A 27,814-nucleotide genomic window follows, 5' to 3' on the forward strand; every position below is an offset into this window, starting at 1 on the left:
CATTCTAATGCTGCATCACGAGGGGGTGCGCCATTAGTAATCTTCCCCCCCATAGCTAGTCGCCCGATCCCTTCATCCCTCCCTCACCATATCACTCCCCCCTCGCATACTTCTCCACCGCAAAGTTCGTCTAACCCACTGCGCCACCGCCGCTGCCCCGACCCACTGCGCCGCAGCCGCCCACGCGCCCCTGCCGCCTCCCTCTCCCCATCCTCCCCTTCCTCCCCCTCTGACCCCACCCCGACACGTCTCCGTCTCCATGCCGCCCACTGCATATTCCCCGGCACCCGCGCGGAACATATCGGAGGAGACACAGAGACATGCGGGAGGAGAGGAGGAGCCCGCCGCCTCCTCGACGCGTGCCGCTGGATCTTCAACGCCTAGCCGCTGCCGGAGCTTCAGCGCCTCGACACGTGCCAGTCGTCGTCAACCTGCCCCGCAGCCACCAGAACCTCCACATCGTCGTCATCGAGGCCGGGACGCCAGGTGAGAGGCCCTCTCCATGTCCCCAAAATCTTACTTGTGTTCGCTACTGTCTGCCCTCTCCATGTACCTTTTTTATCAGTGACAATTTGTCTGAATATTATCTGAAAATTGCAAGTGTTTGTCTGTCTGAAATCAGTCAGTATGTGTGTTTTCAGTTTGACAGCAAAAACAAAATTCTGCCATACGCCACAACAACATGAAGCAATGAACTCGGCTTTCAGAACAACATCCGTCATATACAAAAGATTATATAATATGCACTAGAGTCTTTCTAGTTAGTTAGACTGATTTTGACATATTCTAAAACATAAACTGAAGTTTAACATGTCCAAAAGACAGCTACAGCCACTAGATGTTTGACATCATCTTCACCTGTCCAAAAGACAAAGCTACAGCCATTTTTTCATGTCCAAACACACAGGTTTTAACATGATGTTTCACATCAACTCCCACGTCCCCAAAACCACCCTCCAAAACCACCAAACTAGGCGCCAAGGGGTGTTTTGCCCGGTTTAAGCAGGTTCAGGGGATTAAGTAGTTTGAAATCAAGTCCAGGGGGTGATGTGTTCTAAATGTGAGAGTTCAGTGGGGTATATACATTTAACTCAAAAATCTATCTGTATGTGCCCATGTGTTACTGACAAAAATGCATTTTCTGAATTTTTGCTGTCAAAAACTGTATGTGCAATCTCCAGAACAATTATGCTTATGCTTTTCTCTGAAATTGTACTGAGTAAAACTGAATTTTTGCTGTGAAAAACTGCATATAACATCTCCAGAACAAACTGATGCCTAATAGTGACGAAAACTGATTTTTTGTTGCCAAAACTGCATACACAAAAGATTGGGGGACTGGGATTCAAACCAATGATCTTATGGATTTGCAGTATCATGGATTTGCAGTTCATGCCATATATGCTTATGGACTTATTGCCAAGATTATGAAATACAAGTTGCTATTCTTGTAGTGGAATAAATAACTATATTACCCATTTGCATATCAGTAGAACTAAACCCATGTTTTAATGCGTAGTTGCATTTAAGGAGGAAATCATTATCTGCCATCTTCTTGGAGAGCGGATCAGTTATTCTGAACATCAATATGAGTTTTCATTACCTCACAGTTAGTTAGTGCGGCTGGATTTTCTTCTTCTTAAAAGCTTCAACTTCAAAGTATAGTTTTACAAGCTTCTGCAACTTTTTCTTAAAAGCTCCAGCTATACATTTTATCACTTGTTCTTTTCTCAGAATATGGAACCTATTTGTGCAATCTGACCTATCTCTCCTTCTTTTTGCCTGCATTGTTGTATGCTCCTATGAAGATCCAAATGTATCATCATAATGTAGGTGCTGTGTTGTGTGATTCTTCATGCTAAGAACTTTAGCTTTTTCAACTTGCTGGACTATATGTTCACTGGTACTACTTGCGATGCTGCTGCTGTACTACTTGGGAATTTTGTCAACTTGTGATGCTGCTGCTGTACCCCGAGAGGCCCTTGAATTTGCCGGAATGTCGATTAACTTCCGTCCCAGCAAATTTGGGTACTCCTATGTCCTATTTTCAGCAAAGGTCATGCTGAAATTTTCCGTGAATTTTAGCATGACTTTGCTAAAAATCAGACATATGGGGTACTTGCTACTAATGCATGGGCTGGGGTATTTTAGTACTTAATTAAGTAGGATCAACTACCTCTTGTGTTATGCATGGGCCTCAGCGTCGACAAACCCTAAATAATAAAACCTTGTCTTTTAGGGTGCCTCGGTGTTGATAAAAAACTAAATGATGAAAGCTTAGGCTTTTAGGGTGCCTCGGCGTTGACAAACCCTAAATGATAAAAGCTTAGCTTTTAGGATGCCTCGGTGTCGACAAAACCTAAATGATGAGACCATCATCTTGTTCTTTGACAATAACCAACTTTTTGACCAAACTTTTTTCCTATATAGAGCGAAACATGGCCCACAACACTAAGGCCGGCGGTTCGGGCGGCAAACAATTCTGGGAGCTGTCCCAGGAGATGGAGGAAGAACCTCACCGCTATGAGGACGCCGCGGAAGACACCGATCCTGACTACGGAACCCCTAGTGGCGTCGGGGATGACACCACTGATGGTGCCGCCGAGGATGCCACCACTGATGATGGCAGCGCATGCACAGATGGCAGCCAACCGAAGAGGCAACGGAAGGACCGGCGCCCGAATGTGCTCCGCAGCGTCAAGGAGGAATTTAGTCAAGTGAACTCTGACGGGCATCCAACGGCGCCCAAAGAATTAGTCAAGGGGTACTCGCTTCAGCTCGGGTGCATTCTCCGGAGCACCGTCTCTATCAACACCGAGAACCTAAGGCATAAGGACCGAGGGAATTTGCGCAACCTCCTCTTCACAAAGCTGCACGAACGATACAAATTCCCTGCTGACTTTGTAAACACATGCCTCTCAATGAATAAAGTGAACAGTGCCGCTCTCATGACGATGAGCACGGCCCTGTCTACTTGGAGAAGCGTGGTGAAGAGAATGATTGACAAAGGTGATAGTTATGAGAAGATCAAGGAGAAAAATCCTTCGATCAGCGAAGATGACTACAAGGAGTTCAAGATCAAGTGCAAGAGCAGCGCAACCTCCGAATCAAGTCAGCGGGGGAAAGAAATGCGGGAGTTGAACTTAGGGGAACACAAACTCGGTCTCGGCGGTTACAGAGTGGCGGAGCCTATATGGGACAAGGAGGACGTGGAGCGTGCCGAGCAAGGCCTACCGCCCGCTTCGAGAAATACCGTGACAAGCAGACCAGGAACTATGTCAGGTCCCGGTATAAGGAGGCCCCGGTAACAAAGGAGCTTACCACGGATCCGAAGACCAGGGCGCTTGAGCTTGTTCTAGTAAGGAAAACACCCGCGCATAATTAGCTCCATATGGTTGCATTCTAATTAATCAAGCCAAATTTCTAAATGGTTCACATTCCTTCCGCAGGAGACTGAAAGCAGTAGCGCGGGGTCGGCTCAGAGCACCCCTTGGGATAGCACTCTAAATAGGGCGTTGAACGTAATGAAAAACAAGGATAAGCTCAGTAAGCCGTCGTCAGCTGGTCGTGTGGCCGACAAAGGCTTGTCCACAAAATGGTCGTCATACTATAATGTTGGTGGGAGAAAGGAGAGAAAGACTAGCTCGGAAAGCCAGTCGCGCGAGGTTCAAGAACTCAAGGCACAAGTGGCGCGGATTCTGGAGATTGTCCAAGAGCAAGTGCAACAACAACTGGGATCGACGCTCACCGGCATTATGCCTAGCTTGATTCATGGGCTGGCGATGTGGATTGCGGGCGGCCAACAGGGGCCGCCCCCGATTCCCAGCTTCACGGCCAGCAACTCACACAACATGTAGGCGGCGCCATTGGTGTCTCTGGCAGAGGTGGCATTGGTGTCTCCGACGCCGGCATGAGCATTGGAGCTTAATGCACCCGGGTGTACGCCGGCCGGCACCACGGCAGCAAGCGGCCCCTCCGTCAGTTACACTCCCGCCGTTGGCGGTGCCTCGACATTAGCCGAGCTCGACGCCATCATCATGGTAACTAAATAAGCCTCTCGGCCGAGGACTTCATCTCCTTGCCTTTGACTGGGCATCCCTGATGCCCTACATGTTTTCGCAGGGCGCCGCCAATGTTCTGTGCACCCTCCTGCACTTCGTGAACGACGAGTTGGTCGATGTCGCCAAGGGCAGAATCGTTCAACCGGGCAACCCCGTGTTCCATGGTAATCCGATGCCACACACCATGTATAGGGTTCAACTGGTTCGGGTGCTGCCAAGCTGCAACGAGTTGTTACCTCCGATTCGACCTGCCGGGGCCGACGAAGATGATGTGATGACCCTCAGCGCCTGCCTAAGCTGGCCCCTGCTTTGGCCGAAGAGCCAAATTCGTTTGGGGGCGGGGGACACCACCCCAAAGACAACGCCGCCAGTCGTGCTGGCGCCAAGCCATGGCAAGACGGCCGCAACGCTACCGGACATGTCGGACATCCCTATGGCACAGGATCCGAACATGCATATGGCACACGATCCGGACGACGACGACAATGACGACGGTACATTTACCAACGTTGATAAGTACTGTGCCGAACATGGGTACGATGACGAATTCTTGGGGCCTCCTTCTCAAGAACCCAACCCTACAAAAGCGTTGTCTGGCGTTCAGTTCTCAGGAGACGCCTCCAGCTGCCGACTTCACTGAGCCTCAGATAACCGAGGTGCGAAATATTATCAGCCCCAACACACTCAAGAAGGTGGTCTGTGAGCAGAACTCGGTCCCATTACAGCAGAAGAAGAAGGGACGGAAAAGAAAGAGTAACAAGGGTGCGAGCCAGCCGGCACCAAGTACGATCCGTGCTCACGACGGGTCACCTTCACCTAAGGATATCTTGAGGAGGGTCCATGTGGCGGGTAGGCCTATGCTACCGACTAATATGCTCAATGTTGCAATCGGTGCTATGCAGAGTCTACATGACAGTGTTCTTTCTTTGGAGAAGCGGCGTCTCAGAGAGAATGACGTGGCATACCCGGTTTTTGTGGCCAAGGTGCCAGAGGGCAAGGGCTTTGTGGATAACTCCATCGGGGGTACGATCGTCCTGCGGTTTGATGACATCTTCGCTATGTTTAACCTTTATCCACTGCACTACACCTTCATTCGGCTATTTCCGCTGAATATGGAGATGTGGATCATTAGAGACAAGACCCCGGACATCGTGATAGTCAACCCCTTCTACATGTGTGCCAAGATCTTGGGCAGCGCTGGGGACCGGCAAGTCACGAGTTCTTACCTCGAAGGCGTCATTCTGGCAAACCCAGATAAGGATAACTTCCTCGTGGCTTACTTTCCCGAGTAAGTCGTCCCCTCAACCGCCCCGTAACATATGATTTCTTAGATTTTGATTGTTTTTTCTAACATTTAGTGTTTTGTGCAGTGACACACATTGCACACTCATCCTCTTAAGCCCGAAATATTCCATGGCCACGTATTTCGACTTGGATCGTCAGTCAAAGAAAGACTACACAAATATCAAGAAAGTTCTTGATGATGTTCTCCCCGTCTATGCCAAATCTGGAAGCACCTTCACCAGGCCAGTTTGTAAGTACGGCAAGCACATGTTCGCCCACAATATGACGTTTTGCTCTGTCAAGCAGCCACCTGGCGGTCAGAAGGATGCCCACTACGCCCTCCATCACATGCGGGCGATCGTACGGGACCATAATCACATTCTGCTACCAAATAATCTCAAAGATTGGGCCTCGAGCTTGTCGGCAATCCAGGACGCGGACATCAGACAAGAATTCTTTCGCATCCAGTCGGAGTTTGCGGAAATCATCCATCAAGATGTCCTTTGTACCTCGGGGTAGTTCAACCTCAGAAATCAACCGTCCAACAGTGAGATAGACACAACGCTACAAATGCAGGCTGACAACGCCCGCGATTTCATGGCCATCACGAGAGACGGCGGCTTCATCCACGCTCCGGTCCCTTGAGTCGAGTCGAAAGTAGTGATGCTATGTGTAGTTCTGAAACATCGATTGGCTCATGTTGTAATTAAACTTTAATGAACTTGTATGTCTCTTTGGTTTGGACAGTCGTTCAACTTAGATGTAATTGATGCTATTAATGTGTTGCTTTTCTCTTCCGATCCTTTTGTTGCATACTTATATATTGCTTATGTATTGTCTGTGAATTGTTACTAACGTTTTGTTTGGCTAGTGCATATAGATGCCGTCGTATGTCCTGTATAAGGGTAAGGTTCTCGGAGTCTATGACAACTAGGAGGAGTGTTTGAGACAGGTTCACCATTTCAGCGGTAACAGTTACAAAGGGTACACCACTAGGGCGGAGGCGGAAGTTAGATACGCGCGCTATCTAGTGGGAGAGAGGAGGGAGCGTTGGAGGAACCGGATGAAGACCAGTTTCATCGCGATTATGCTCATCGTGATGACCGCAACTCTCATCTATGTGATGGTAGTTTAGATGATCGATATCGATTGTAATGTGAAGACAAACTCGCTACTTGCCGTTTCGAGACTTGTAATGTTCTAACTTGTTTCGGTATTTTAAATTCAGAGACTAATATGATGAATTGTATTCGGAGACTAATCTTCTATTGTATTCGATGAATCTATTGTTGTTGTGTGGTGCTAGCTATATTCTGTCCAATAATATATTTTGTAACCTGTGAAAATATCAGAAAAGAAAAAAATCCCTAATATTCATACTAGTGGCGCACCACCACATAGTGCGCCATTAGTAAGCCAGAGCACACTAAATGGCGCATCATCCACCAGTGCGCCATTAGTATGCCAAAGCACATGGGTAAATATGGCCCCTTGGGAGGCATACTAATGGCGCACCGAGGGCTATACTAATGGCGCACTGCATGGTGTGCCATTACTATACCAGATACTAATGGCGCACCACAGGTGCGCCATTAGTAAAAAATACTAATGGCACACATGTAGTGCGCCATTAGTAGGCAAAACAGGTGCGCCACTAGTAGGCCTTTTCCTAGTAGTGGTCTATGGAGGTGAATCATGTGGTGGAGCAGGGAGGGAATACTATTAGTGTCATGACATAATAGTGCTATTGTTTTGCATGTCAATTTATTGCCATTGGTCCAATGAGGCAATGTTTTGCGTATTGTCCATCATGAATTTGATGCTACTGTTTGAGTAATATGCTAATATCTTCCTATCCTTTCTCACTAAGCTAATTAAGGTCTCACCTTGTTTCTACTTGTGCAAACAGGGATCATGTTGTGCCAATCATACATTTTAGTGGAACTACACAAGACAATACAATGAACTGTATCCCAGCCAGTGCTTTAACTCTGCTGGAAGTTCTTGATTATCTTTCAATATAATCTCAGCACTGGTAAACAAGAGTGATTTCAACCATACATTTGAAGTGCACAAAAATATATACTATTGTGTGATTCCAGTGAGTGCTTTATCATCTCTTATGGGACTACATGAATAAGCTTTTTTCTCAGGTTGGTACGGGCCTAAGGCCTTCATCCATATTAGTTTGTTGTCATCTCTATTTGTATCGTGCTACTGTCATGAGAAACTCCTTTATCTTATCATGTTAAAGTTTTGCAACCTATGATAAATGGCAATGCTTTGAGTGTTGAGTTGAGCTAATTGGCACTGATTAAATAAACTAATACCTCTCTTTAAGCAAGACTACTATGTTGCTAACTTTACCCATTAAGATAATGAGGGTGCTTCTATTTGCTAGTGTATGTTTCATCAACTAGTCCCACTATTACAATAATCTCACTCTCTCAATATATGTGCCAACGGGGATGCTCGATTTTGGTGGAACTGCACAAAAACTTTGGGTGCTTCATTGCCTCGACAGCTTCCGTCCTTTCCCATCAGTCGCTAATCTCTGCTTGCTTTCTTCCTTTGTTGTCAGTTGCTTGGCTTATCTCGGCTTCCAGTCAAAGGAAATAGTAATTGATATGCTACCTCACACAGGTTGGTACTGTTCTTTATCCTAATTATTGTGCTTGTCATATGTATTGGTAATTTGGTATTGTGCTACGGTTTGCCGATTTCATAAAGGAGTAATTTGGAGCCTGAACTCGCAGGCAAATCATTACATCGGGTGATTTCAGTAGAACTGCACAAAATGATCAGATGGACATGTACTTATGCTGCTGCTATGTACTCCAAAGTTCACTCAGACAAGCATCGATGTTGACAAGAAGTGCCTATATTCATTCGAGTATCAACCGGCGTCAACCAATTGTCAAACTCCAAGTATTAGGAGAGTGAACGCCAAAAATATTGCTTGGTGCATAGCCCAGAAAAATGTAGTCCAGTCTTTGGTCCCAACTTGTGCCTTTTGGTTATCGACACATATGGTAGCGAACTATATGGCATGGAGTCTAAAGATTCCAGACAAGTTAGTTGACGCGTATATTCATCTAGCACTTAATCAGTCTGCATGCCAAGGATGCTCCATTTCAGTTGAACGGCACAAAAAATTTGGGTGGTTCATTTTCTCAACCGCCTCTGTTCTCGTCTGCAATGTAGAATTTTGGCGAGATATAGGACCAAGATGAGCCAGTAAACTAGTTGGATGAAAGTAGTGGCCAAGTTGCTCAAACCTCCCTCGGCACAAGGCCACTATTTGAGGATAAACCTACAAGCAAAGTTCAGATTGTCCGTGCCGCCTCTTATGTACTCGAAAGTTTACTCGTACAAGAACTAATTTTAGCAAGAAGTACCTCCGATTGAACACCATTTACCAGTCTGTACCCAAGGTAATTAAAGTTCGTCCATGGATCATATTCGCTGTGATCTCAATCATTTGGATGCATAAACATACTGAACATGTGTATATCTGAATCTTTTTGTGAATTATGTATGAATATTGTCGTGTGATCTATCAATCATTTGGATGCATAGATATGCTGAGCTTGTGTATATATGAATCTTTTGAGTTGTTGATAGTGAATGTTGGCTATGAATATGAACGTTTCCTGTGAACCTGAGTTTGATGTGAATGTTTACCTTTTCTGTTGTATTTGTGTGTGAACTTGTTAGTATGCCTACTGTGGGTATAAAACGTAGGTCTCTTATAAAAGTAATGTTGTGTCCAATTTATGTTTTCCCTTCTAACCACATTATATATACTAGCATAAGGGCCTGTGCGTTGCAACGGGAAAAAAAATATGGCACACACTTACGTTCTATTCTTCTTTAACGGGTCTGTCATTACATGTGCTCCGGTGTAATAACATCATAAATTACCAAACTGCCTTAGGAGTTTTTGTCTCAGGCACCACAGTGAGAACGATTGATAATATGAGTATCACCAGCCTGAAGAAACTTGTTGCTGTTATGACCGGCATGGCCAAGAGGATATATGATGCGCACTGACATCCAACAACAACATTTCTCATGGTTTCGGTTCTATTTTCTGAACCAGTGCTATATTTGATTATTTGGCACAAAAAGTTGTAATTCTTTCATTCCAACTATGGCCAACATGGCTCGTCATTCTTCCAAAAGATGTCCCTTATGATATTTTTTCAGAAAAAAGGAGTGCATTATCTCCTTACTGTCGTCTAACTGAAGGAAACTGAATGTAAAAATTTAAGTGTATATAGACTGACCCACTCGGAGTGCATACATAAGTATTTTTATCCAAGTCATCAGTGCCAACACTGTACCTCCAATGTCCATCTGCATCTACACGGATAGGTCTAATCTTAAGCAAGAATGAAACTACCAAGCAAACTGAGATAACAGCATGTAGCCGACCCCGGGCAGCAGGTGGTCAGGGATCATCAGCAGAGAAACATGAAGTCGGCTGACGACCGCCGAGTATGGCCAGGCCCACCTCGCTCTCGTGGCTGCCGTGGTGGCTCCCAGGCCTCTCCGTGGCTCCTCCACTCCGAGTCCATAGCCCGACCTCGGCATTTCGCCTCCATCCTCCTCCGCCCTCTGTCCCGCGTGCTCCTCCACACCTCCCTCTCCAAGCCGACGGATCCGACCTTCCCCTCGCTGGATCCGGTCCACCACGAGCCTCAAGCCACCATGCCGCCACGCTCGTGTCCATGTCGTGCATGGTGTAGAGGTGGCCAGCGTGTGGAACAGGCTGTGTCGCAGGCATCTGCGCCCTGCGCCTCCGCTTCCTCACCCCGGCGAGCGCCGGACTGAACAGCTTTGCGCCGGACTGCCGTTTTATTGTACAATTTCCCTTCGTTCTCATTCTGTGTTTGTTGATTCAAGAGGCTCGTTGTTGATATGCAATTTTCCAGGTATATAAACTGGTAGACTTTCATGTAAGCAATCGAGGTGGGATTACTCCGAGTACATGTGTGAAAATCAGGTAAGGTATAGATACAGAAGCGTGCATGCAGGCCAAAACATGCGTGCAGGCCCAATAAGAGAATGTGGACGTGGACCAATTGGATGGACAAAGTTTTTAGTACCGCCTCACAGCAATTGGATGGACTGTCGATCAAAACTAACGGAAAAAAACTGAAAGCGTAAATTCACGGAAAGAAGCGTATTGTGACGGCGAACCCAAAGAGTCAATATGTGCTTTATTATTAGGGAAAGATTTATATAATTACTATTATCATATATTTTATAGAGACTTATATATACATTATAAAAACATCCCACGTGTTATTAACTTACAAAAGTAAATGTTTAACGGAAGTTGGCAAGGAAAATCCTGGTTATTTTTGACTCACAGGCAAGGAAAATCCTGGTGATTGCATACAAAAGCTTGCGAAGATTTTAAGGACCAATTTAATAATAACGCGCTCATTTTTATTTTGAGCAATAACTCGCTAATTTCTTAATTATATATATATAATGTGCCTGCCTGGTTTATTCTTTGATATTAATTGCTCCTTCTAACATAACATTATATATATAACGAGCCCACCTAATATGTGTATTTCAAGGAAGTGCAAATGGGCTGGAATTTCTTAGAAAATATAAATGGGCCTGATTGACGCGAAATTATTTGTTCACCCAGCCTAGCAAATGGACTGTACATTCTAGAAAACATGGGTTAAATATATGCCACATTTTTGCAGGCTGACATGTGGGCCAATAGGTCGAAGCCTACGCAGGGCGTTGTCAACTTGGTCAACAAATGATTGTGTCATCCATAGCCAGTGGATTTATATCCAACGGCCGGCATGCACCTTCAATCTCTCGTCTTCTTCCTCCAGCATCGCCGGGACCGCCTGGTCCGGCCTCCGGCGGCTAGCGGCTCTGCTTACTACGCATCGCTGTGAAGCGCTACCCCACAGCTGGCCAGGCTATCCCTCCACCCCTCGACACCTCCTGTTATTCTCCACAGACTACAGCCCCACGCCGCAATAGAACCAGTTATAACCCTTCTCCTCCTCTCAATCTGCGACTCCACTGCCGTGTTTCCCATCTCCGAGTCGTTCCCATCAGGGGCCTCGCCGTCGTCCACCGCCTCACTGCGTTCGGTGCGGCATGGTCAACAAACGAGAGTCATCGGAAGAGGACTGTACGTGGAGAGACTGATGGCTGGGACCCACGAGGTCCATGGTCGCACGCAAGGAAAGTTCCTCCTTATTAAGCTGAAAAAATGTTTCCTCCACCTGACAGCTGGGACCCACCGGCTGTATCTTCGCACGGAAGGAAGTGCCTCCTTGTTTTGCGAAAAAAAATTATTCATCCCGTTGACAGCTGGGACCCGTCAGATTTGGTGACTGGCTTGTGGGCCTACTAAGCGGACGTGTACGCACGGCTTTGTCAACTTAATCAACAAATGATTCTAGCAGCTGGACCGTTGGATGTTAATCCAACAGCCGTGCTCCTTCTTCAACCTCTGTTCTTGCTCCTGTCTCCCGTGGGCGGCACCGCGGCTATGCTGCCGCGCACCCGAACCAGTGAAGTTTCCCACTCCTCTCCATCTGTGACTCCACTGCCCCGGCTTCCCCATCTCTGAGTCATACCACTCTGGGTGCGCTCGGCACGGTGTGGTCAACATGGTCAACAACCGAGAGTCATCGGAAGATGAATGTACGTGAGAGGCTGACAGTGGGGACGCACCACGCCCATGGACGCATGCATGCAACGGAACGCGGCGAGGTCAACGTGGTCAAGGAATGACTTCCATCGGAAGTATACTATACGTGTAGAGTCTTAGGTGGGTCCACGGCCGCAGCAAGTAAGTGCCTCCTTATTACGCGAAAAATAATGATTCCTCCAACTGACAGCAGGGACCCACTGGACGGGCCACCGTATTTTGTGAAAAAAATGTTTGCCCCTTGACTGATGGGACCCACCTGACTGGCCACCATATTTCGCGAAAAAAACATTCCCCCCGCTGTTAGCTCAGACCCACCAGAAGTGCCTCCTTATTACGCACAAAAAATGAGTACTCCCCCGGCTACCTGGGACCCACCTTGGTGGGAGGCTGACTTGTGGGCCTACTAAGTTGATGGGGACGAAGGGCTTTGTCAACTTAGTCAATATGAACGATTCTAGCTCCAGTGACCGTGCGATGTCCATCCAATGGCCGTAGTGCTTCTTCAACCTCTCGTCTTCTTGCTCCAGCCGCCCAAAGCAGCGCCGGTCGTGCCGCATGCTCCTGCCTCCCGTGGCCGGCTATGCTCCCGCGGAGGCCTCACCGCCCCCTACTATTCCCACCGCTAGCCAGGCCCTGTGGCAACGGCAGCCTCACACCGCAGCCGAACCAGTGAACCCTCGTACTCCTCTCCGCGCGGGCGTCCACTGTCGTGTCTTCCCCGGCTCCATGTCGTCCCCTTCCTAGGCCTCGTCGTCATCCACCGCCGTGGTGCTCTCCGCGCGGCGTGGTCAACATGGTCAAGGAACGACTTCCATCGAAAGAGTACTATACGTGGAGAGGCTGACAGCTGGGTCCACGGCCACAGCCCAGTTTTTTTGTGATTTGCCAAGTCGCTTTGTCAGGCCTGTTGTGCTGCAAATCTTTCAAGACGAGGAGAGCTTTCATTCGGCTGGCCGAGAAAATTGCCCATCAGTAATGAGAAATGGGTTGTACATTTTTAAAACACATCAAACCGGCAATTAGTTTCAAATATCTTTTTTTCATTTCGAGATTTTAAATTACATTAATTTTTATGCGTGGAGAATTTGTTGGATTTTATATTGATATACATTTATTTTTAAAATCAGTTTGAATGTGAGTCGAAATTTCGGGATTAAAAACAGTTCGGACCGCACCGAAATATGCAAAATTTCATATAATTTTTTAACCGTGGCCACAATATGGGCTGTAATGCTAACAAAAAGAATATGGGCTCCAAAAAACCTTAAGAATTAGCAAATGGGCTGTTAATTATTAGAAATAATGGCAGATGGGATGTATGTTGTTTTCCACAGATTTGAGGCTTTCCTAAAAAAAGGTTGACGCACAAGCAGTGACTGTTGGATGTACATCGAACGACCGTTGTGCTTCTTCAATCTCTGCTCTTCTTGCTCTAGCCGCTCAAACAAGCGCCGTCGGGACTGCCTGCTCCCTCCTCCTCGCGGCTGGCTGTGCTGCCGCGTAGTCCTCACCACCCCACCGTACTCCCATCACTGGCCTAGCCATCCCTCTACTCACCCACACCTACCTGTTATTCTCCGGCGACGGCAGACGAACCAGTAAACCCTCGTAGAGTCGTACTCCCCTCCGCGTGGGAAACAACTACCGAGTCTTCCCTGCCTCTGTGTCGTTCCCTTCCTAGGCCTCACCGTCGTCCACCGCCCTGGTCCTCTCGGCACGGCCTGGTCAACATGGTCAACAACTGACATGCATCTGAAGTGAATTGTACATGGAGAGGCCGACAGCTGGGTCCACGGCCGCACGCATGGAAATGCCTCCTTATTACGCGCAAAATAATGATTCCTCCACCTCACATCAGGGACCCACCGAAAGGGCCTCTGTATTTCATGAAAAAATGTTACCGCCGCTAACAGATCGGACCCATCAGCTATATCTTCGCACGCAAGGAAGTGCCTCCTTATTACGCACAGAAAAATGAATACTCCCCCTGTTAGCTGGGACCCAGTATAGTGGCAGGCTGACTTGTGGGCCTACTAAGTTGACGGGGATGGAGTGCTTTGTCAACTTAGTCAATATGCACAATTCTAGCTCCAGTGACCGTACGACGTCCATCCAACGACCGTAGTGCTTCTTCAACCTCTGGTCTTCTTGCTCCAGCCGCCCAAACCAGCGTCGGTCATGCCTCGTGGTCCTGCCTCCCGTGGCAGGCTGCGATGCGGCGGAGGCCTCACCGCCCCCTACTACTCCTACCGCTGGCTAGGTCATCCCTCTACTCACCCACACCCCCTGTTATTCTGCGGCGACAGCAGCCTCACACCACAGTGAACCAGTGAACCCTCGTACTCCTCTACGCGTGGGCATCCACTGCCGCGTCTTCCCCGGCTCTGCGTCGTCCCCTTCCTAGGCCTCACCGTCGTCCACCACCCGGGTGCTCTCGGCGCAGCGTGGTCAACGTTGTCAAGGAACGGCTTCCATCGGACGTGGACTGTACGTGGAGAGGCTGACAGCTGGGTCCACGGCCGCAGCAACGAAGTGCCTCCTTATTACGTGCAAAATAATTATTCCTCCACCTGACAACAGGGACCCACCGGACGGGCCACCGTATTTCGCGAAAAAAACGTTTGCCCCTGACTGCTAGGACCCACCAGCTACATCTTCACACGCAAGGAAGTGCATCTGGGCAAAAAACGATTTGCCCCCCTGACTGCTGGGACCCACCAGCTACATCTTCGCAGGCAAGGAAGTGCCTGATAGTCGGGACCCACCTGGTCGAAGCGTACGTAGCGTTGTCATTCTGGTCGCGAACGTGTACGTACATATATACTGGTGGATGTAGAGGCACACACGTGCCGTAGTAGAGGCGCGTACGTGTCGTACTAGAGGCACGCACGTAGCATGTACACGTACATACAGCGGCCAGGGTGCAAGAAAGAAAATACGGCCACGTATGTGTACATACGGGTGGGGTCTCGAACGCCTACTCACATACGTACGGCCAGGGCTCGTGTACATGGCTGGGTCGGAACGGAGAAACAGCGTCGTCGTCGTGTTCATGGGGAGGCAACGGAATGCGTCGTGTTCATGGTGAGGCAACGGAATGCGTCGTGTTCATCGGGAGGCAACGGAACATGTGGGAGCCAACCGGCTGGGTTAGAACGGAATGCGTGGTCGTGTTCATCGGGAGGGCTTGGACGGAACAGGCGATGGAAACGAGTCCTGGCGTACCGCACAACGGAGGAAACGGCCTTGTGTTCGACCGGCCACATTCGAAACGGGATCCTGTTCATCGAGAGGGGTCTGGCGTACCGCAAAATGGACGAAACGGACCTCCTACGATCGAAACGGGGGTCCTGTTGATCGGGAGGGGTGTGGCGTACCGCTAAACGGACGAAACGGACTTGTGTTGGAGCGCTACGGTCGAAATGGGGGTCCAGTTCATCGGGAGGGGTGTGGCCTACCGCAAAATGGGACTCCACGGGATACTGTTCATCTCCACCGTCGACCTCCTCCAGCCTCCACGGGCTCCTGTTAATCCAGCCTCCACCGCGCGCTACTCCACCGGCTACTGTTCAACTACCCTCCATCGTCTACTGTTCATCCAGCCCTCCACACCACGGGGTCCTGTTCAGCCACCCCTCCACGGGGACCCCTCCACCGTCTACTGTTCATCCAGCCCTCCACCACACCACGGGGTCCTGTTCATCCAGAGGCAACGCCACCGCTCACTGTTCATCCACCCCCCCCCCCTCAATGCTCACTGTTCATCCAATCGATCGGCTTCAGTTAGCAGCAGTAGCAAAGGAATCGCTCGATCGGGTTCAGTTAACAGCCATCGATCGCTCGAGTTCAGTAACGCATAGCCTGCAGTGCAATTGCTCGGGTTTAGTTAGAGCCTAATGCCTCGCACACGCGCGCGTACGTGTACGAGAGAAACGTGCATCACTCGGCCCCCGACCTCCCACCGTAACCGGGAACTCCCCAAAATTTTCCTCCCCCTCGCTTCTACCACGGTTTTTTCCGTCATGGACGGCCCAAAGAATGTCATGCAGCTGCGTCTCCGGCCCGCCCAGGACGAAAATCCCATTTTCTATCATGATTTTTTGTCATAGAAGTAGGAGCCCACCACATCTATGATGATACCGGGTTTTGTCACAATTATCGTCATAGAAGTGTCATATGTATGACAGAAAAAAAAATTGTTAGGCCCAAAATGTCACGGATGTGTCTTTTTTTGTAGTATAACATACCGATGACAAAGGGAACAATGTATGTTGTTATGCGGTTTGACCGATAAAGGTCTTTGTACAATATGTAGGAACCAATATGAGCATCCAGGTTCTGCTATTTCTTATTGACCAGAGATGAGTCTCGGTCATGTCTACATAGTTCTCGAACCGTAGGGTCCGCACACTTAACATTTGGTGACGATCGGTATTATGAGTTTATGTGTTTTGATGTACCGAAGGTTGTTCGGATTCCCGGATGAGATTGCCGACATGACGAGGAGTCTCGAAATGGTCGAGACATAAATATCAATATATTGGAAGGCTATGTTTGGACATCAGAATGGTTCCGGGTGAGTTCGGGCATTTACCGGAGTACCGGGGGGTTACCGGAACCCCCCTGGGAGTCAATGGGCCTTATTGGGCCCTAGTGGGAGAGAAGAGGAGGCAGCCAGGTGGAGGGCGCCCCCCCCCCCCAAGCCCAATCCGAATTGGGTGGGGGGCTGGCCCCCCTTTCCTTTCTCCTTCTCCCTATTCCTTCTTTTCCAAGTGGGACTAGGAAAGGGGGGAGTCCTACTCCTACTAGGAGGAGGAGTCCTCCCCCCTTGGCGCTCCTAGAGTGTTGGCCGGCCTCCCCCTCCCTCCTTTATATACGTAGGGAGGGTGCACCCTAGAACACATCAAAGTTGATCTTAGCCGTGTGCGGTGCCCCCCTCCACAGGTTTCCACCTTGGTCATATCGCTGCAGTGCTTAGGTGAAGCCCTGCGCCGGTAGCTTCATCATAACCGTCACCACGTTGTCGTGTTGACGTAACTCTCCCTCGACCTTGGCTGGATCTAGACTTTATGGGACGTCACCAAGATGAACATGTGCAGATCGCGGTGGTGTCGTACCTTCGGTGCTAGGATCGGTTGGATCGTGAAGACGTACAACTACATCAACCGTGTTGTCATAACGCTTCGTATTACGGTCTACGAGGGTACGTGGACAACACTCTCCCCTCTCGTTTCTATGCATCACCTAGATGGATCTTGCGTGTGGGTAGGAATTTTTTTGAAATTACTGCGTTCCCCAACAGTGCCTCGCTCGGGGCACCCCCCCAGGCGTAGCCAGGGCTTGTTGTGTTCCTTCTGGCCCATAAAAATTCTCTGTAAAGTTTAGTGGCATTTGGACTCTGTTTGATATTGATTTCCTGTGATGTAAAAACATGGGAAAAAAGCAACTGGCACTTGGCACTATGTCAATAGGTTATTACCGACAAATGATATGAAATGATTATAAAACATCCAAGTTTTAAAATATAACAACATGGAACAATCAAAAATTATAGATACGTTGGAGACATATCAGCATCCCCAAGCTTAACTCCTACTCGGCATCGAGTAGGGAAGTGATAAAAATAGAATTTTTGATGTGGAATGTTGACTAACATGTCATATCATATTTCTTTATTTATAGCATGGACATTTGGACTTTTATATTGTCCAAAGCAATAATCTAGTTTTGACATGATAATTTAAATACTCAAGCATATCAACAAGCCACCATGTCTTTCAAAATATCAATGCTAAAATAAGCTATCCCTAGCCCATCATGCTCAACCATTGATCCATTCATGAAACACACTCGCATATTAGCTACACCCAATACTCAAGTACGATCATATTGCCTCCTATTTGGTGCTTTTTATAAGAGAAGATGGAGAATCAAATTCAAAATAAAAATTGCATAAAGTAAAAGAAAGGCCCTTCGCAGAGGGAAGTAGGGATTTGTAGAGGTGCCGGAGCTCAAAGCGAAAAACTTAGAGATAAAAATATTTTGGGAGGTGTGTCCATCCCAGCAACGAAAACAGCTTAGAGTTCCCAATACTTTCCATGCATAGATACATCATAGGTGGTTCCCAAATAGAAAATAAAGTTTATTCCTTTCTCCATCATACTTTCACTTTCCATGGCTAACCGTATCCACGGGTGCCCTCCATTCCAACACTTCAAGGAATTTATTATTTGACAACATAAAGTAAATTCATTTTTTTCATTTCGGGACTGGGCATCCCTAATACCTTTGCCTTACTCTTGTGCAATGACAAGTGAATAAACACTCATCTTGAGAATCACACATATAGCATGGAAAATATTAGCCACCCCTCACAGCTCCGCGAGAGAAACAAACACACAAAAGAGAAGTTTATTTTTGAAATTAGAGATGGCACATGCAAATTTGCTTAGAACGGCAAAAGAATACCACATATAGGTAGATATAGTGGACTCATGTGGCAAAACTGGTTTAAAGGTTTTTGGATGCACAAGTAGTGATCATACTTAGTGCAAAATGAAGGCTAGCAAAAGATTGGGAAGCGACCAACCAAGAAACGAATAATGTCATAGGCGAGCATTAAGCATAACTAACACCGAATAATGCACCATAAGTAGGATATAATTGCATTGCATAACTATTGAATTTCATGCTTGCATAGGGAATCACAAACCATAACACCAATTTTCTTACTAAAACATAATTACACATCAAGATGACTCACATATCACATCATCATATCTCAAAACTATTACTAAGAATCAAGTTTATTTTGTCCAATGATCTTCATGAAAGTTTTTATTATATCTTTCTTGGATATCTATCACTTTGGGACTAATTTCATATGTTGCTTTTGACAAGCTCAAACAAATATAAGTGAAGATCACGAGCAAAAATTTCTTTCTCTCAAATTAATTTAAGTGAAGCAAGAGAGAATTTCTTGAAAATTTTGCTAACTCTCAAATAAATATAAGTGAAGCAAGAGAGCATTTCTTAAAAAATACTAAGCACACCGTGCTCAAAAATATATAAGTGAAGCACTATAGCAAGTCCCTAGCTCATAAAATTTTAAGTGAAGCATAGAGAGCAATTCTAACAAGTCATTCCATAATTTTGGCTCTCTAAAATAGGTGTGTCCAGCAAGGGATCAAGACTTAAAAGCACAAAATAAAACAATCAAAGACTCATATCGTACAAGCCGCTCCAAGCAAAACACATAGTATGTGACGAATAAAAATATAGTTTCGAGTAAAATACCGATGGTCGTTAGAAGAAAGAGGGGATGCCACTCGGGGGCATCCCCAAGCCTAGTTGGCTGCTCATTTTTGGATTATAGCTTGGGATGCCTTGGCATCCCCAAGCTTAGGCTCTTCTACTCCTTATTCCTTCATCCATCGTAAGATAACCCAAAACTTGAACTTTAATCACACAAAACTCAACAAAACCTTCGTGAGATCCATTAGTATAAGAATAATAAATCATTACTATAAGTGTTGTATCAAACCAATTCATATTTTGTTCTTGCATTATATATACTGTATTCCAACTTTTCTATGGCAAACACTCATTAAAGAAAACCATAGAGCCATCAAAATAAGCACACAATACAAAGAAAACAGAATCTGTCAAAATAGAACAGTATGTAGCAATCTAACTATTTCGAATACTTCTGTAACTCTAACGATTCTAAAAAATTAGGACGGCCTAAGAAATTTGTATATTGATCTACTACAAGTGGAATGGATATTTTATCGCTCTCTGGTAAAAAATGGAAATTAATTTCGTGAGCGTAAAAGTTTCTACTTTTTCAGCAAGATCAAACAACCATCACCCAAGAAGATCCTATAGGCTTTACTTGGCACAAACACTAATTAAAAAAACCACAATCATAACAGTAGCATAATTGTGCTAACACACAAAAACAGGAAGCAAAAAGCAAATATAAATTTTATTCATTGGGTTGCCTCCCAACAAGCGCTATAGTTTTACGCCCTTAGCTAGGCATAAAGCAAGGATCTAAGTTTTGTCATCTTTGTCCAACTCTTCAATCAAACACTTAGAATCCTTCAAAGATTTAGCATAAAGATTTTCAATAACAACACTTCTAGGAATAAATTCAAAGATTTCATTCTTGCAAAAGGGATCTCTAATTACTTCAACAAAATCTGGGTGAATACCAATCATCTTAAGATCTTCTTTATTACTATTACTAGAGGTTGTACCTTGTTCTTGGAAGCTCTACCACTTTTTATGGGAGTTTTTTCTATAGTTTTAGTGGAAGCGAAAGTCGTGCTTAGATTACTAAAAAGTTCTTCTAATTTATCAATCTAAGAAGGGCTTTCTTCTATTCTTTCATGAATTATGGTACCCTTTTCCCTTAGCAACTTAGGAATATCTCCCGCTTTTGACCCCATATTGGTGGAAAAATTATGTATCTTTTTATCTATAATCCCCATGTGATCTTCAGTGAGCATTTTCTTTTCCATAGCATCTAGTCTTTCCATAAGATGCTCAAGAGTCAAAGTTGTTTCATTAATCATGAGGGGTGGTGAGCCCACTAAATTTCCCATAGCATTAAAAGCATCGTGAGAAGGACACATCAAGAAATTTCCACCAGTAATTGTATCAAGGATGAATCTATACCAAGTGGTGATGCCAACATAGAAACAGCGAAGAAGAACAACGGTGGATTGCTTACGGGTAGATCTATTATGAGCATTGCAAATCTTATACCAAGCATCTTTTAAATTTTCTCCTCCCCTTTGTTTAAAGTTGAGAACCTCATTCTCGGGAGTGTGAGCAATAGAGGAAGAACTATCCATAATGATAATAACGGCAAACAAGAATGCACACAAAGACAAATCCATCAAGAAACGGCGAACGGAAAAGAGGGGCGATAAAACGGTATTTTTTTGTGAAGTGGGGGAGAGAAAAACGAGAGGCAAATGGCAAATAATGTAAATTGCGAGGAGATCAGATTTGTGATTAGGTACCTGGTATATGTTGAAGATCCTCCACGGCAACGGCTCCAGAAATTTCTTTTGATGTCGCTTGAAACTACGTCGGTATTTCCCCAAAGAGGAAGGGATGATGCAGCACAGCGGCGGTAGGTATTTCCGTCATATATGAATCCAAGTTTATCGAACCAGTAGGAGAACCAAGCAACAAAACGTAAACAGCACCTGCACACAAATAACAACTTCTCGCAACCCAACGTGTTAAAGGGGTTGTCAATCCCTTCCGGGGTACAGTGCCTCAAGATAGGCAAACAGACGTGAGGTAAGTTTGTAGTAGATTGATAGATCGAATGCCAAACAATAAATAAGAATAAATTGCAGCAAAGTATTTTGGGTTTTTTGGATTAATAGATCTAAAAATAAAAGCAAAGGAAAATAGATCGCAAAGGCGCATAATATGAGAAAGAGAACCGGGGGTCGTAGGTTTCCCTAATGGCTTCTCTCGAGAAAAATAGCAAAGCGGTGGGTGAACAAATTACTGTTGGGAAATTGATAGAACTTCAAATACTCATGACGATATCCAGGAAATGATCATTATATAGGCATCACATCCAAGATTAGTAGACCGACTCCTGCCTGCATCTACTACTATTACTCCACACATCGACCGCTATCAGCATGCATCTAGTGTATTAAGTTCATGGAGAAATAGGGTAATGCAATAAGAACGATGACAGGATGTACACAAGATCTATCTATGTAGAGATATACCCCATTGTTTTATCCTTAGTAGCAACGATATATACGTGTCGGTTCCCTTTCTGTCACTGGGATCAAGCACCGTAAGATCAAACCCACTAGAAAGCACCTCTTCCCATTGCAAGATAAATAGATCAAGTTTGCCAAATAAAACCCAAATATCGAAGAATAAATACGAGGCTATAAGAGATCATGCATAAAAGAGATCAAAGAAACTCAAATACTTTCATGGATATAAAAAGATAGATCTGATCATAAACTCAAAGTTCATCGATCCCAACAACCAAACCGCAAAAGAGTTACATCATATGGATCTCCAAGAGACCATTGTATTGAGAATCAAGAGAGAGAGAGAGAGAGAGAGAGAGAGAGAGGGAGAGAGAGAGGGGAAGCCATCTAGCTACTAACTACGGACCCAAAGGTCTACAAAGAAGTACTCACAATCATCAGAGAGGCACCAATGGAGGTGGTGAACCCCATCCAAGATGGTGTCTAGATTTGATTTTGTGGTTCTGGACTCTGCAGCAACTGGATGAATATTTCATCGACTCCCCTAGGGTTCTGGAAATATTGGGTATTTATAGAGCAAAGAGGCGGTCCGGGGGGCACCTGAGGTGAGCACAACCTACCAGGGTGCGCCTGGGCCTCCTGGCGCGCCCTGGTGGGTTGTGCCTCCCTCGGGGAACCCCCTAGGTGCAGCCAGGGCCTGTTGTGTTCCTTCTGGCCCATAAAAATTCTCCGTAAAGTTTCGTGGCGTTTGGACTCCGTTTGATATTGATTTTCTGCGATGTAAAAAATAGGGAAAAAATAGCAACTGGCACTTGGCACTATGTCAATAGGTTAGTACCAAACAATGACTATAAAATGATTATAAAACATCCAAGATTGATAATATAATAGCATGGAACAATCAAAAATTATAGATACATTGGAGACGTATCAGCTAGCGGTGGGCAACTCCAGATGGTGCTCCCGCGGGTCTGGGACATGCACCGATGCCGGGGCGCGAAGGGGGCCGCTCACGCCCATGAGGTCGGCGGTGACATCGGCCTCCACCAGCCAGAAGGCGGCGATGATGTCGTCATAGACTTTCCCCTTCTAGAAAGCGTGACGGCCATCAATGATGTGGCGGCCGCCGCGGTGTGTCCGGAGCTCCTCCACCGTTGCGCTGGGGCCGAGCGTCGGATAGCCGTCGGTGCTGATATTCCACTGCCGGGGAAGACGGCAGCCCGGCGGCACGAGCAGGCCGTACCGGCACAGCTCCGCCGTCTTCGGGTTGCCGAGGCTGGACGACCAGGAGCTCGGGGCGTCGTTGTCGCTCGTCGCTGCTGCTCCCGTGGTGGTAGTCCATCGCCGGCACTACGCTGCTTCTTGTCGGCGGCAGGAGTCGGGGGTGTGAGGTCGGGAGTGGGGGGACAGCGCCAGGGTGGGGTCTTATGGCCGTCCGAGCGATGGGAGGTGGGAGGCTGGGCTGGCGCTGACATTACTGCCCATTAATGCTGGCGCCTCAGGATGGGACGCGACGACGGGACGGGGCAGCGGGGGGTGGATGGCGAGGTGGCCGTCAACGGGACGGTGCGACGGGGCAGAGGCTGGGGTTTGACCAGGCGACGCGCGTCGGTTTGACCGGACGACGCGGTTGGACGTCACGCCGGGCATGTGGGGTGATGTGTCGAAGCACGTTTTGCTGTCAGCTGGCGGACGGCAAAGGCCGTCGTTAGCCACCTAACCTGGCCAACACACGGTTTTTGCCATCCATGTTCTTTGACTTCCGCTTTGAGGAAGCGAACGGAACATAACCTGGTTACCGTCACCCTCTTTGCTGGGTAGGTTTACCGTCGGTGGCAGATGGCAAAGGGTTTTGTCGTCCGCTTTTGGTGCCTTTGCCGTCCGTCGTGGCGGACGACAAATAAGTTGATTCCTGTAGTGCTTCGCGTCACGAGTCCAAATATGTAAAATGTTTCAAAAAGGACATTTTGGTTTTAAAGATATGAACCAACTAAATTGTCAAAGGAAAATGAAAAGTGATGGAGTTAGAGCAGATAATGTAGGCATGCATGTGTTGATGTAAGACATGCATATGTCCCAGCTTCACTCTCACATTTTCCTTGGTGTTGGAAATGCAGTAGAAAACAAGAAAATCACGCCTACGCACATCCAAGATTAATATGAAGATACATAACGGGTTGGGCACGATTGTTACCGTCACCGGGTTGCAGCGGAAGAATAACATGTCGGTGTAGATCGTACATGGAATCCCTCGAACCGTCTATGAACGATCCCGTGAACCGCCCACGAACAGTCCCGCGAACCCCCCACTTTGCAAACAAGTTCGGAAATCGGCGGCTCACCTTCTTTTTCAATGCTGTTACGCTCTTATAGTTGGGGCATAATTAAATGATGGCTTGGTCTTCATGATTGCCAGCCCATCAAATGGATTGATGTGGATTCTGTTAAGGATTGGTGGAGCCGGAGTGCCACCAAGCAAACTCAATCATGAAGGCAGCTCGTCTCCTTGATGTTCCTTATCTCTTGGGAAATCTGAAAGGAACGAAACGCTCAAATCTTTCCCAACACTGTTGTTTCAGTGGGAGTGCTGGTAGCCAAGATTAGGAGTGCTCGCTCTGAAGCCTCAACTCTAAAATCTTCTCACTTAATCAATGAAAATGGAAAAATCTTTTGCCTAGTTTAGAAAAAAACATCCGGATGGATCGCTGATAAAATGCCTCACGCTATCGCGGGGTTTACGAGTACCCGAACAATACTATACTTGGAGGCAGAAAAATGGATGTGGAGGAGCCGAGGAGGAGGGTAGTGGACTCGCCAAAATTTTGTTTCATGGATCCTGCTTTTTTTTGAGACACTCCCACGAAGCTTTTATTCAAACCGTCACAATGTTTACAGCGACGAAAGGAAGTTCACTAGGATGGCCTAACCAAACATGGCAGCCAAGCCCTAGCTGCAATGCATGCTTCGCAAGACTGTGAGCCTCAAAATTCAAGCTCCTAAATTCATGAACAAAATTACAAGTGCTGAAACTAATAGTGTAATCTATGATTTCATGTATGATTGCACCATAACTTGCTCCATGCTTCTGCTTGATGTCGTCGATCACTACCTTGCAGTTAGACGCCACATGGATGGATTTTAAGTTCAGATCCTCTGCTAGCGCCAGCGGCTCTCTGACCGCCAAAGCTTCTAGGGTAGTGGTATCATGGATACCCTTGAGGACCAGAGCAGAGGCCCCCAAAAATACGCCATTCGTGTCCCTGCATATTGTGGCAGCCGACCCTGCTCTTGTTGTGCCCCTTGTAGCATCTTCAACGTTTATTTTTGCACAATCTCCCAATGGTGGCAGCCATTGAGTAGGCGTCTTTGTTCTTGCATGCATGGTCTCTTGCACCGGCTTCTTGATAATCTGGAGATTGTTAATCTGCGCTTGGATGAATATATGCGTTGACATAGGGCTCTGGAAAATGTCCTCATAGATCGCCATTCTCCGCGCTCTCCAGACCGCCCAGAGGGTGACCACCATGCATACAAAAAGATCCTCCGATGGTACCCCTTTCATTCTGAATACCCATTCCTTCGCGTTGTTGCAGTCAAACTGGATCATCTGATCAACAAGGTCTTCGTCCGACCGTGCCCACGTACTTCTGGCCATGGAACAATTGATGAGAGCATGCCGCCATGAATCCTTGGCCCCGCATAGCCTGCATGATGCTGATGTTGCCATGTGTCTATGCTCGAGCAGGTCTCCTGTTGGGATAGATCTCCGGGCTAAACGCCACAAGAACATTCTCACCTTCGATGGGACCTCCATTATCCAAAGTGCAGACCACTCCTTGCGCTCCTGATCAGCCCCAGAAGATCCCTCATTTTCCTCAATCCAGTTTTCCCTGGTGATCTTAGTTCGCATAATCAGTCTATACGCAAATTTTACAGAAAAATTTCCTCTTCTCTCTGCTCCAAGCCTAGAAATCGCTCATATTCCTTGTGCAAAGTGGTATTGCCAAGATGGCTTTAGCGTCGATGGGAACAAAAACTGAACGCACCAGCTGTTCGTTCCAAGATGTGGTTGCTTCGTTGATTAATTTAGACACATACTTCGGTGGGTTGATAATCAGTGAGGAGATGGGTCTCATCATTCCAGGCCGAGGAAGCCAGTTATGATTCCATATTTCTGTACTGCTCCCGTTTCTGATTCTCCGTATGATGCCTTGCCTAAGCATGTCTCTTCCATCAATTATCGCCCTCCATATCTGAGAGGGTTGGCCTCCAAAATCTGCATCGAGCAGGGTTGAGTTAGGGAAATACACCGCTTTCAGTAAGCATGCACTAAGAGAGGAAGGGTCACACAAAATCCTCCATGCCTACCTGGCCAATAATGCTAGGTTAAAGATTTCCATGTCTCTAAAATCGAGCCCTCCAAGATGTTTCGGCTGCGTCATGATGTCCCATGCCACCTAGCTAGGTTTCCGTTTTCCAGCTTTACTCCCCCACCAAAACTGCTGAATAATGGACATGATGTTCTCGCAGAGTCCTCTGGGTAGCCGAAAGCATGCCATGGAGTAAACTAGTAATGCATGTGCAACTGCTTTAATTAGAACTTCCTTCCTTGCCGCAGACAGAAGCTTCTCCATCCAACCTCTGAGCTTCTCCCAAACTCGATCTCTGAGATACCTGAATGTGCCCATCTTATTTTGTCCAACATCCGTAGGCATCCCTAAGTAAAACTAGTAGAAAAACGACCATTTGTCCCGGTTCGTAAGGCCCATTTGTCCCGATTAGGGAACCGGGACTAAAGGGTCGTTACTAAAGCCCTAAGCCTTTAGTCCCGGTTCTTACACCAACCGGGACAGATGGGCCTCCACGTGGCCGCTGCGGCTTGCCCTGACACGGGGGCCTTTTGTCCCGGTTGGTAGCACCAACCGGGACCAATAAGCTACCACACGTCAGCATTTCAGGGGCTAGGGTTTTTGTTTTTTTCTGAAAGGGGGTGGGGGGTTTTGTATGGTTAATTTTGGGGGGTTTCATATATTGTGTTAGGTAGCTAATTAATTAATAGAGAGAAGTGTCCTCTCTTATCTCCATGCTTGGTCAACGCTAGCTAGTAAGTAAATGAAGGAAACCATTAAGTACAGAAGTTTGTCATGAACATATTCATACAGAGAGAAGTGATATCGACCTCTCCTTCTCCGAGAGATTGGTCGAATAACAAGTTTTCGTATATCTATTCAGCGCTACTGGCTACATATATATAATATTAAGATATCTTACAATATAATCCCCTAATTATATATGAACTCAGCCTCCAGATGGTATTCTCCGGCTTTATTGATGACATGGTCAAGAAAGAATCCCACCAATTCCTCTTGAATTGCTTTAATGCGATCTTGTGGTAGGAGTTCATCCCGCATCTACCACATCTAATTTGAAGAAGGGGTCAATACATATATATGAATGAAACTTAAAACAAATGATGGTAATAAAATGAAATTGTGAATATTATTGCTTACGCACATCAAATTGTCTTTTAGAGTAGCCCCGGGTTTGTTTGCAAGTCGCGTTGTAGATGAACTCGCAAACATAGTATCCATAGTAATCATTCCCTTGTTCCTGCCACGAGCACTTTATGGGAAATAGAGGTCAATCAAACTGATAATGAAGCATTATAAATGGCATTGATGAAAGTAGCTAGAATCAATGGGATCGAGATGCTGGAACTAGCTAGCTAGTACTACATACTTTCGGGTATGTCCATCACAGCTCCCCTGGCAGGCCTGGAGCTTGTGCGGTGAATACTTTCCAAACCCTGTGAAACAAAAAAACAATTACTTGGTATCAGGAAATGAACAAAAAGTTGTCGATATGGTGCGATAATGATCGATTGAACTTACTTCTCGAGAATTTTAGTCATGTCCACATAGGTCTCGGGAGATTTTCGTCTCGAGTCTAAGACGATTACTAGTCCCTGCTCAAGCTTAATCTCAAGGAGAATATAGTGGAAG

This window comes from Triticum dicoccoides, chromosome 5A (genome assembly GCF_002162155.2).
Source record: "Triticum dicoccoides isolate Atlit2015 ecotype Zavitan chromosome 5A, WEW_v2.0, whole genome shotgun sequence".
Classification (NCBI taxonomy): domain Eukaryota; kingdom Viridiplantae; phylum Streptophyta; class Magnoliopsida; order Poales; family Poaceae; genus Triticum; species Triticum dicoccoides.